At 35.6% G+C, this 12514-nt stretch overlaps 1 long non-coding RNA gene across 3 annotated transcripts in view; it reads right to left on the minus strand.

Annotated features, from left to right (window-relative positions):
* LOC103016496 (uncharacterized) overlaps positions 1–12514 on the minus strand; it is a 114189-nt gene that overhangs the window by 70867 nt on the left and 30808 nt on the right. For all 3 annotated transcript variants that reach the window (XR_009008259.1, XR_450273.2, XR_450272.2), the window contains exon 3: positions 4503–4629. This is a non-coding gene — a long non-coding RNA (uncharacterized LOC103016496). The remainder of the gene's footprint in view (positions 1–4502; positions 4630–12514) is intronic.

The raw sequence follows: 12514 nt of genomic DNA on the forward strand, positions 1-12514 counted from the left end.
CTCCCTGGAGTCACTTTGCCTTATTATCAGGGCTGGACTTAAGTATCCTTCCCTGGAAGGGGCACAAAATCTCACATTGTAGGACAAACATTCTGGAACCAGTACAAAGAGGCACAGTCATGTTTCAGGATGTGGTTTCAGCCAAAGGTGATACAATCAAGGCCTCTAGGTTAAGAGAGGAAATGACAATCAGGAGTTGTCTTCAGTGTGTTCCCAATACCTGGAGTATTCCTGCTCTTTTTCCTTTCTAACTCTGTAAGTCTCACTTACCACTGATGGGAATAATTAGTAATAAGAGCCGGAAGTAAAAGCTTTGGGACACTTGAGCTCTTTTGAACACAATGTAATAATAGTAATAAACTCACAAAAGAATCACTGAATTGAGGGCAGATGCTATTACACCAAAGAACCTGTACTATGATATTAATTAAGAAGATTGTTCTAAACTATATACTATACTCAGAGTTAAAACTCTCTCATCCTGCTCCACCTAAGAACCATTAACTCTCTGGTTTTCACACCTGGGTGACAGATATTCACACTCTGGATCTTTGATCTGACTCACTTTTCCATCATTAGAAGATTCAACATACAGGTGTTACACTACATGCAGAAGATTATGTTAATCATAATCATTCATTCATTGATTCATACATTCAAGCAACAACTGTGAATTGTGTGCCTGCTCACAAGGAACTGAAATTCAGATTCAGCTCATATATTTTGAGTGATAACCATGCAATAGGTATTGAGCTGAACACCTTATGTAGGCAGTGATCACATGCTAGGTATTGAGCTAGTTACTTTAAGGAGTTATCTCATCTGTCTTCATAACAACCTCTGCAGTAGGCATTAGCATTTTTCTTTTACAGATAGCAAACTGAGACTCAGAAAAGTTAAGTGATTTGTCCAAAGTCATATAATCATCCAAGCTTTAAAATTGGTCTTTTAGCCCTAAGTCCTCTGGATCTTTCCAATTGGTAATATTTTCTGTCTTATGATCCTGCCTTAACTTCCTTGCTCTATGTAAAAGAGTGTCTGATCAGGAAGAAAGAAAGCCACTTACAGTTTGATCAGGAAGAAATGAAACCACTAACTGTTGGAATCAGCTTTGCCCATGAGCGGATAGATTAGCTCACACCACCTCAAGCAAACACAAACCCCAGAGACATGGCACACATCAAATCTTTTCAGTTTTGGGAGTATGGTGCCCAAAGGCTGCTACTTATAACTGCAGCAGAGACACATAAACAGATGGATGTGACGTAGTCCAGAAATGGCAGTTACATAATTTCTAGATTTTTCTGACTCTTACAACTTGTCCAAAATTGAGAATGATTTACCAGGTGCATCCCCACAGGATAATCAGAAAGAAATCATTTCCCAATTAAACAAGTACAAATTAAAGTATACCTCTTTCTTGGCTCCATTATTTTGAAATTTCTAACTCAGTGAGGTTGTTTTTAACTTTAATTTTTTTTTTTTTTTAATTTGTGGAAAGAGGCCATATACACACGTTTAGGTAAGAGCATAAGTTCTGAAATTAGACTGCCTGGATTCAAACCCTGGCTCTATTACCTAGTGGTTATGGAAACAAGCGTATTGCTTTACTGGGATTCAGCTTCCTCATCCATAAAATGGGTATAAAGAACAAAATCTGGAATATACTAAATAAATGCTTCCCTTTTTTTTTTTTTTAATTCTACTAGTATAAAGGAGTATACAATTAAACCCATCCATGTCCTCCAGTTTCTCAGTTCTCCTTCCCTGGGATAAACTCTAGTATCAGTTTAGATAGATAGATAGATAAATAGATAGATATAGAGAGAGAGAGAGAGAGATGGGTATAGATAGAGACAGATAAAGAGAGAATCTATGTATACGTAGTTACTCTACGTATACAGGTATACCTCGTTTTATCATGCTTCGATTTACTGTGCTTTACAGATACTGCATTTTTTACAAATTGAAGGCAACCCTGCGTCATGCAAGTCTATCAGCACCTTTTTTTCAACATTTGCTCACTTTGTGTCTGTGTCACATTTTGGTCATTCTCACAATGTTTCAAACTTTTTCATTATTATTATATTATATTATTATATGTGCTATCTATAGTGATCTGTGATCAGTGATCTTTGATGTTACAACTACAACTCACTGAGCCTCAGTTGATGGTTAGCATTTTTTAGCAAAGTATTTTTAGTTAAGGTATGCACATCGTTTTCTTAGACATAATGCTACTGCACACTTAATGGACTACAGTGCAAACATAACTTTTATATGCACTGGGAAACAAAAAATTTGTGTCACTCGCTGTATTGCTATATTTGCTTTATTGCAGTGGTCTGGAACCAAACCCGCAATATCTCTGAAGTGTGCTTTTATACAATCACAGACAGACACATATACATATACTTATGTATACACATTTATATATAATATGTATATGACTTGCATGCATGTTCTACTTTTTCACAAATATAAGCACACCATACACATGTTGATTTTCTCCTTTAAAATATTTTTGAAGATATTTCTATATTGACACATTTAGATCTGCCACATTCTTCTACAAGTGATGTATAATATTCTATTTTATGGATATACTATAATTTATTTAACTAGGTTCCTACTGGCAGACATTCAAGGTGTTTCCAATATTTTGCTACCTAAAAAAAAATATTGGGGTTTCCCTGGTGGTGCAGTGGTTAAGAATCCGCCTGCCAATGCAGGGCACACGGGTTCGAGCCCTGGTCCGGGAAGATCCTACATGCTGCGGAGCAACTAAGCCCGTGAGCCACAACTACTGAGCCCATGTGCCACAGCTAGTGAAGCCCACACGCTTAGAGCCTGTGCTCTGCAGTAAGAGAAGCCACTGCAATGAGAAGCCCGCGCACGGCAACGAAGAGTAGCCCCCGCTCGCTGCAACTAGAGAAAGCCCACGCCTAGCAATGAAGACCCAATGCAGCCAAAAATAAATAATAATAAATAAAATAAATATAAAAAAATCTTAAAACAAAAAAAATATTGTAATGAACATCCTTGTACATACATGTGAGAGCTTATCTGTAGAAAAATCCCAGAAGAGTGAATTTTGGGTTGAATATTCTGTGTATTTTCAATTACTATGGATATTGTCAACTACTTTCTAAAAAAGTTGAGTGAGTTTAACCACCAGCAAGACATGAGAGTCCTTGTTTTTCAATACCTTTGTCAAGATGCACTTTTCAATGTCAAACTAGTAGGAGAATACTAATGACATCTTACTATAATTTGAATTTGCATTTAGCCTATGAGTGAATTGGGTATATTTCCAATGTTTACATATTTTAATTTCCTTTGCAAAATTGGCTTTAGGTCACCTGCTCCAAAGATGGTTATTGATACTTGAATTTTGTAGAAGACTTATGCTGGTTCTCCTGTAGATTCTTCTTCAGTAATTGAAATTGGCAATACATGCTTCTTTGACATTCAGTGCTGCTGAGCATAAATTCATGGCATTTATTAAAGAAAAATGTATCAGTGCCTACATTTTTCATTCCTATCGTGAGGAGTTAGAGGTGAGGAGGAAGACATCTATACCTATGTCACACTACCTCAAAAGAGGCTTGACAAGATTTTGACTTTTTTGTGTGTGTGTATTTTTAACAAGGATTTCCATTTTTAATAAGCACTTGAAGGTGATTCTAATACACTGCTAGGGTTGAAAAGTACTAGTTGCTAGGACTCCCCTGGTGGCGCAGTGGTTAAGAATCCACCTGCCAACACAGGGGACACGGGTTCGAGCCCGGGTCCGGGAAGATCCCACATGCCGCGGAGCAACTAAGCCTGTGCACCACAACTACTGAGCCTGCGCTCTAGAGCCTGCAAGCCACAACTACTGGGTCCGCGTGCCACAACTAATTGAAGCCCACACGCCTAGAGCCTGTGCTCCACAACAAGAGAAACCACCGCAATGAGAAGCCCGTGCACCTCAACAAAGAGTAGCCCCCGCTTGCCGCAACTAGAGAAAGCCCGCGCGCAGCAACGAAGACCCAACGCAGCCAAAAATAAATAAATAAATAAATTTATAAAAGAAAAAGAAAAGTATTAGTTGATGTACAAACTCACATGGATATATTTATTATAAATCCCCTGCCACCTTTCTGCCAATATACTCTAAGATGTATTCTTTTGACAGTCTTTTTTTAATATTCTTTTCCATTATGGTTTATCACAGAATATTGAATATAGTTCCCCGTGCTATACAGTAGGACCTTGTTGTTTATCCATCCTATATATAATAGTTTACATCTGCTAATCCCACATTCCCAGTCCTTCCCTCCCTGACCCAAGATTTTGACTTGATGCTATATGACTATAAAGAGAAATTCTCCATCCCACACCTTGGTCCAAAACTTGAGTTAAAAGTACCTCTGAAATTGGAATATGAATTTGAGATTGCCAGATGTAATTAATGGTGAAACCTCTCTGAGGTGAAACTCTGCTGAGTTCTTACATACCTTGAATAATTAGTGGACAGACAGCAAAAGAACATCCTTAATTTTTCTTCCATAGAAGATCTTCCAAAGTTGATGCTGGCAGGACACTTGTGCCCCAGGAAATTCCTTGCTTTCATTCTTCATATTCCTTGAAAAGCATTATATTGTCCCATTTTAATTTTAAATAGAGAATTTTCCAAACATCGAAAGTAAAAGAACATGAAGCAAACAATAGTATGAAATTTATTTTATCTGTCTGAAACAGAGTGTCTTCTAATATCAAGAGTAAATTCCTTGGGGATTCCCTGGTGGTCCAGTGATTAGGACTTGGAGCTTTCACTGTCATGGCCCAGGTTCAATCCCTGGTCAGTGAACTAAGATCCCACAAGCCGTGTGGCACGGCCAAAAAAAAAAAATGTAAATTTCTTATTTTTATTTTTCCATCAGCTATTAAAAATAAAACATAAAATGTATATTCATATGCACTATTTAGGCTGTTATAGGCATGACTGTTTTTGAAAAAAAGGTTTTAAAAATCTATTGCTTATTTATGGTTTAACATAATATGGTATGGTATAACACCTACTTCCAAAAATGTGAGACTATAAATAAACATGACAAAAAAATTATATATATATACATACATATACATGGTACATATTCATTCACAAATATCACAAAGTCTATATCCTCCAAAACAGTTGATTTGACAGGCTTTAATTTTCTAAGTTCCTCATTGGGAATTGTATTCATAGTCAATATTATGCAATTTTAAATAACCTTAACCATGGCTGGTATTCATCCTTTGAAAAAGGGATAGTTTTCTCTAGCTACCTATCTCCTTTCTCTTCACTCCTCACATTAGCCTAACCTTCCATATAATCCCTGACCATGTAATCTTATACAGAAATGTACATGTAAATATGTCTACATATATGAGTATTGTTATTTTACAAAACGGAATACTATAATTTCTATGTCATGCTCTCCTCACTCGGAAATATATCCAGGGACTTCCCTGGTGGTCCAGTGGTTAAGACTCAAAGCTCCCAATGCAGGGGGCCTGAGTTCAATCCCTGGTCAGGGAACTAGATCCCGCATGCCTCAACTGAAGATCCCACATGCCTCAACTAAAGACCAAGCGCAGCCAAATAAATAAATAAATAAATATTTAAAAAAAAAAAATATATATATATATATATATATATCCAGAGAAAAACATGGTTCAAAAGGATACATGCACCCCAATGTTCATTGCAGCGCTGTTTACAATAGCCAAGACATGGAAGCAACCTAAATGTCCATCGACAGATGAATGGATAAAGATGTGGTACATATATAAAATGGAATATTACTCAGCCATTATAAAGAATGAAATAATGCCATTTGCAGCAACATGGATGGACCTGGAGATTATCATACTAAGTGAAGTAAGTCAGACAGAGAAAGAAAAATATCATTCAATATCACTTAGATGTGGAATCTTAAAAAAAAAAAATGATACAAACGAAGTTATTTACAATGCAGAAATAGATTCACAGACTTAGAGAATGAACTCATGGTTACCAGGGGGAGAAGGGTGGAGGGGGAGAGATACATTGGGAATTGGGGAATGACATGTACATGCTGCTATATTTAAAATAGATAACAAAAAAGGACCTACTGTATAGCACAGGGAACTCTTCTCAGTACTCCGTAATAACCTAAATGGGAAAAGAATTTGCAAAAGAATAGATACATGTATATGTATAACTGAATCAATCTGCTGTACACCAGAAAGTAACACAACATTGTTAATCAACTATACTTCAATATAAATTTAAAAATTTTTTTTAAATATCTTGTGGAAAATACTATAGGTCAAGAGATATAACACTAATGCATTATTTCTAATGAGGTTTTTGCCACTACAACATAAAGCCTTATATACTGATGCATTTCTTTCTGTGGAACAGAGTTCATGGACTGGGCCAAAAAAGTATACATATTTTTTTTAATTTAATAGACGTTGGCAGATGGATTTCCCCAAACCTATAACACCTCATATTTCTACCAGCCATGACCATGAGAGTAATCCTTTCCCTAAATCACCACCAGTAATAGTTGTCATATTCTCTTCCATTCCTGTCAGTCTGGTGTAAAATGACATTTTATTTTTACTTTTATTTGAATTTTGCTTGCTAATAATGAATTTGAGAATCTTTTTATAAATTTATTGGCCATTTGGATTCACTACTCTTTGCCCATTTTTCAGTTGGGTTGTTTCTCTTTTTGTCAAATATTTAGCTGTTTGGACAAATCAGTTACAAATATTTTATTCTAAATTGAATGTTCATTTGTTATTTTTTATGGTATCTTTTGTCATATCAAGGTTCTTAGCTTTTATAAATTTAAACATGTCTCTCTTTTTATAGCTTCTGGATTTCTATAGCTTCTGGAAAATATGCTCCTCAGTGCATAGATTTTATACATTCAGTTTTTAGGTCATCTTACATGACTTTTGCAATTTTATTTTGACCATGTAAGCTTTTCAGCCATTGGAATTTAAATTTAAATGTAGAATAAGATAGGGACATACTTTTCTTCCAGATGGGTAGTCTGTTGTCTAAACATCATTTATTAAATAATTGATTGATTTCTCACTAAAATGATCTACCACTTTAGAAATATATTCAACTATCATCTACACTGGACTCTATTTCTTCATTGTTTCTTCTATTCCTTTACCAATACCACATGACTGAGATGCAGTAGCTTTATTATACATGTTAATATCAGTAAGATAAGAGCTCTCACAAATCTCCCTTGCATATTTTCTTAGCTATTCTGGTGCATCTGTTCTTCAATATGGACTTTAACCTTCTTTGACCAATGATCCTCCCAAAAAACAGCAATTCTAATTTTAGTGCATTATGCTTACACATTTATTAGGTGTATGTATTTGCTGTTTGTGTTATTAAGTACTCCTGTCCCACAGGTATGCTTTCCATTGTTCAAATCTTACTTAATTTGTTTCAGTAAGATTTTATCATTTCCCTTACAGAAAAAATTTGTCTATCTTATTCAGTAATTCTTAAGTATTTTACATTTTTCAATGATTGTAAATAGGAAATCTTTCCCATTTCTGTTTCTAAGTATTTTGTTAAAGTACATTTTGAAAATTATTGCTTTTAAAAATAATTTATCTTGTATCCATGCCCTCACCAAGTTCTCCTTTTCAAATCTGGTGATATTTACTAGGGCATCATTTTCTAGGTATACAATATCATCATCAAAAAGAGATCATTTTATTACTTTTTTCAAAGTTTATATCATTTTTTTTTTTTCATTTTGGCTGCACTGCATGGCTTGCAGGATCTTATTTCCCCGACCAAGGATTGAACCCGGGCCCATGTCAGTGAAAGCGCCAAGTCCTCACCACTGGACCACCAGGGAACTCTCAATATATCATTTATTTTAGTTTCTTACCTTCTATATCCACTAGTACCTCCAAGGTAATGTTAAGTATAATGGTGGTAGTGGATATCCCTATCTAGTAACTAATTTAATTAAAATAGTTTTTGTGTTTTAAAATTTAAAGCATTTGCTGAGTGGTTTATATTTTCTTATTTCATGATCTATCTTCCTTAATAATTTTATTAGAAATAACTAATGATTTCTATCAAATGCCTTTTAAGCATCTATTGATAAAATTACATTTTTTTCTTCAATGTGTTGATATAATAGATTATGCTGATAGATTTCCTGATACTCAAGAACTCCTGAAAATCTGGGATGGGGAATCAGCTCTGTAAAATGCATTGCAGATACTGCTTGGTAAAATTTATTAAGAATTACCCTCAGACTTCCCTGGTGGTCCAGTGGTTAAGACTCTGCCTTCCAATGCAGGGGGCGAGGGTTCAATCCCTGGTTGGGGAACTGAGATCCCACATGCCTTGCAGTGTGGCCAAAAATTAAAAAAAAAAAAAAAAAGAGAATTACCCTCTACACTCCTTAGTGATCTATGGGTTTTTTGGTTGGCCATCTTTAGCAGGTTAATTATAAAGTTATTTTGGCTTGAAAAATGGATTTGAAAGATTTCCTTCAACTGTTCAAATAATACTGCAGTTATCTACTTTTTAAAGATTAGCTAAATCTCAGTTATGAAAACATCTGATCATGGTGCCTTTCTCAATGTTAAAGTTATAATCATCTTTCCTATATTACCTTTAAAAGTTAATCCAATCTTAGGTCAGTTTTGTTAACTTTTATTTTGTTAGGAAATCCTTTATTTTTTTCTAGGTTTTTTGAATTTATTACTCTAGAGTTGCATACATTTTTTGTGTGTTTTTTTTTTAATTTAACATCTTTATTGGAGTATAATTGCTTTACAATGTTGTGTTAGTTTCTGCTGTATAACAAAGTGAATCAGCTATACATATACATATATCCCCATATCCCCTCCCTCTTGTGTCTCCCTCCCACCCTCCCTATCCCACCCCTCTAGGTGGTCACAAAGCACTGAGTTGATCTCCCTGTGCTATGGCTACTTCCCACTAACTATTTATTTTACATTTGGTAGTGTATATATGTCGATGCTATTCTCTCACTTCGTTCCAGCTTACCCTTCCCCTTCCCCATGTCCTCAAGTCCATTCTCTATGTCTGCGTCTTTATTCCTGTCCTGCCACTAGGTTCATCAGAACCTTTTTTTTTTTTTTTTTAGGTTCCATGTATATGTGTTAGCATACGGTATTTGTTTTTCTCTACATTTTTATATTATAATTATTTTAAATTTCTCTCTATATGTGTTTATGATTCTTTTCTTATTCTTAATATTTACTCCTTTTCTAACTTCCTTAATCAGCACTATAAGGTGCTCATCTATTTTATAGGTATTTTTAAATTTTCTTTTGGATTTGTTTTTTCTTTTTTCTAATTTTTTGTTATTCATTAATTTTAGATTTCATTTATTATAACTTATATCTTTTGGTTTACTTTGGATTTCTCTTTCTAATTTCTTAAGTGGAGTTATTATTTTCATGTGTTTGGTTTTCTCCTTTAATAATGATGGCATTAAAAGTAAAAATCTTAGGCTTCCCTGGTGGCGCAGTGGTTGAGAATCTGCCTGCCAATGCAGGGCACACGGGTTCGAGCCCTGGTCTGGGAAGATCCCACATGCCGCGGAGCAACTAGGCCTGTGAGCCACGATTACTGAGCCTGCGCGTCTGGAGCCTGTGCTCCGCAACAAGAGAGGCTGCGATAATGAGAGGCCCGCGCACCGCGATGAAGAGTGGCCCCCACTTGCCGCAACTAGAGAAAGCCCTCGCACAGAAACGAAGACCCAACACAGCCAAAAATATATAAATAAATTAAAAAAAAAAAGTTGTACTTTTCAACGGAACATCCCCAGCTCTTCTAATAATAGGCCTCTTTTCATTAGTTCATTAAAAAAATTAATTAATTAATTAATTAAAAAAATAAAAGTAAAAATCTTCCTGAGTACAGATTTTGATAGCTTTCAAAGGTTTAGTTATGAAATGTTCTCCTTTACACTGTTTTCAACAGTCTGTAATTTCACTTTTAATATTTTATTTGATCCAAAGATTATCTAGAAGTATACTTTTCAATTTCCAAAGAAACTGAAATTTTAAGCCAACTTTTTATAATTGTTTTTCAATTTTATTGAATTTGATCAGGGATTTTGAATTACAAAGTTTCTACTTTAAAATTATTGAAGTTTAGGGACTTCCCTGGCTGTCCAGTGATTAAGACTCCAAACTTCCACTTCGGGGGGCATGGGTTCAATCCCTGGTCAGGGAACTAAGATCCCACACACCTCGCAGCGTGGCCAAAAATATAAATAAATAAAATAAAAGTATTGAAGTTTAAAAACTTCCAGCCACTCCCCACAGCAGATACTGATGAAATAACAATGGAAGTCACTCTGGGGCCTCTTAATGAGATAGGGTGACAGCTCCATGACCCCAACTAGGTAGGGTCTATGAGGCCAATGCCAGCCTAAAGAAGCTACAGAAGACAGACCTTCACCCTTCATCTTCCCAATAAAGATTTCTTGCGGTTTACGTCTGTCAGGGGGATTTGAGGCAGGAGATGGATGGGCCCCAGGCTGAGCAGCTGGAGTTGTCCCCTAAGGACAGATACTCCAAGACAAAGACAATAGCAGGAGGGAGGAGAAGTTGAGTCCTGCCCAGATAAGAGATAAAGAGACCACATAGTCCTCATTCTCGAGGTCAAGAAGACCTTCCCAACTACACATGCACAGAAAGGCTCCTCAGCGGTCAAAAGGGAGGAGGCACCACCCCATAGTAAGTGATGTCAACCTACCCATAGGCCTCTTCACTAGAATCCATCTTGGCTAGGAGATGCTTGCATGCACACAGGGGAGGACCCTGAGATAAACCAAATACGAACTCAGGATTGGCCAAAGGAAACCCAGAAGAAATGCCCCATATAAGTGATTTAAACTACCATGAGTGTGTGACTCTCTCTCTGAGTCTGCCAGTGTGTGCCTATTCACATATACTGTTTTTCCTCCTAATAAACACTTTATTTGTTTCACTACAAAATAAATAATTAAAAATTTTTTTAAATAAAATTATTGAAGTTTTCTGAGACCAAGTACAGTACAAGAACAAGATCTATTTTGTAAATGTTCTGTAAATATGTGAAAAATATTATTCTTCCTTAGAAGTATGTAAGGTTTAATACACATCTATTAAATAAAGTTTATTGATTGTATCATTCTTTCTTGTATGTCCTTTTTCTGTTTTAAACTAGAGTTGTCCCAGTATGGAAGATGAATATTTTGCCTTCCACAATAATTTTATTTTTTTCAAATTTTGTGTTTATTCCTAAAATATTTTACTTTGTATAGTTAGCTGCTATGTTATTTGGTGTAATATACTCTTCATAAACATTATTACATAATGTACTTCTTCCGTGCATTTAATTTTAAATTTGACCTTGTCTGTCATTAATATTGCCATTTGTTGCATAAAATAAATTGCACTTGTGTCAGAAAATAGATGTTCTGGGTTTTGTAAAGAATGGCCAAAGAACGCTCTCCTTTTGGAAAAAGGATTCTATGAGATACTGTCGATGTTAAGTCTTTATACTGTTTAACTAGACTGCATTCATGTCACAAAGCTATATATGTTCTAGGAACAGTGTTCTTGAATGGTCAGATGCTCATTAAAAACTTTTCAGATTGTGTCAGGTATTGTGGTTGGTTTTGACTTTTAGACAGTAACAGACTCTTGTTTTACAGGTCACGCTGATGCAACTCAGCCTGTAATCCCACTATTAAGACCCTCTATCTTTGTTCTTATCTTCATGCAACTGGACCACAAAACAGCTGCAAAGTTCCACCACACACTCCTTTCTTTTTATTTGAATTTGTCTCATATCTCTTTGTTCAGTCTTCAATTTTAGCCATTAACACTGCCTAAATGAGGCTTTATTTTCTTGTAAATAGCATATAGCTAGGTATTATTTTTACCCCAGTCTATGCTCTCTGTCAATGATGTCCCTAACTGCTCTTTTCCCCCACGAGGATGCTCTAGCTCATCTCTACTTCTTTCTCAACCCCGATAAGATGAGGCCTATAGAATATCTTCATTCCCCTCACTCCTCCCCTCCTTCACCCTCTGCCTCCAGTGAGAACCTTGGAGTGCTTCTACTTCCCACTGCTCTCCACAGTCACAAACTCCTAGGTCTTTATGAGTTAGTGTCATACATATTAGAAATTTCAAATTTAAAAATTTCTACACAGCAAAGGAAACAATCCACAAAGTGAAAAGGCAATCTATAGGAAGGAAGGAAATATTTGCAAATCTTATAGATAAAGGGTTAATATCCATAATGTATAAGGAACTCAAAGCACAAAATAGCAAAAAACTAAAAAATAAAACAATACAAAACAAACAAAAACCCCTCAAAAAATCCAATTTAAAAAGGGACAAATGACCTGAATAGCCATTTCTCCAAAGAAGACATACAAATGGTCAATGTGTATATGAAAATGTTCTCAAC

Source organism: Balaenoptera acutorostrata, chromosome 4 (genome assembly GCF_949987535.1).
Source record: "Balaenoptera acutorostrata chromosome 4, mBalAcu1.1, whole genome shotgun sequence".
Classification (NCBI taxonomy): domain Eukaryota; kingdom Metazoa; phylum Chordata; class Mammalia; order Artiodactyla; family Balaenopteridae; genus Balaenoptera; species Balaenoptera acutorostrata.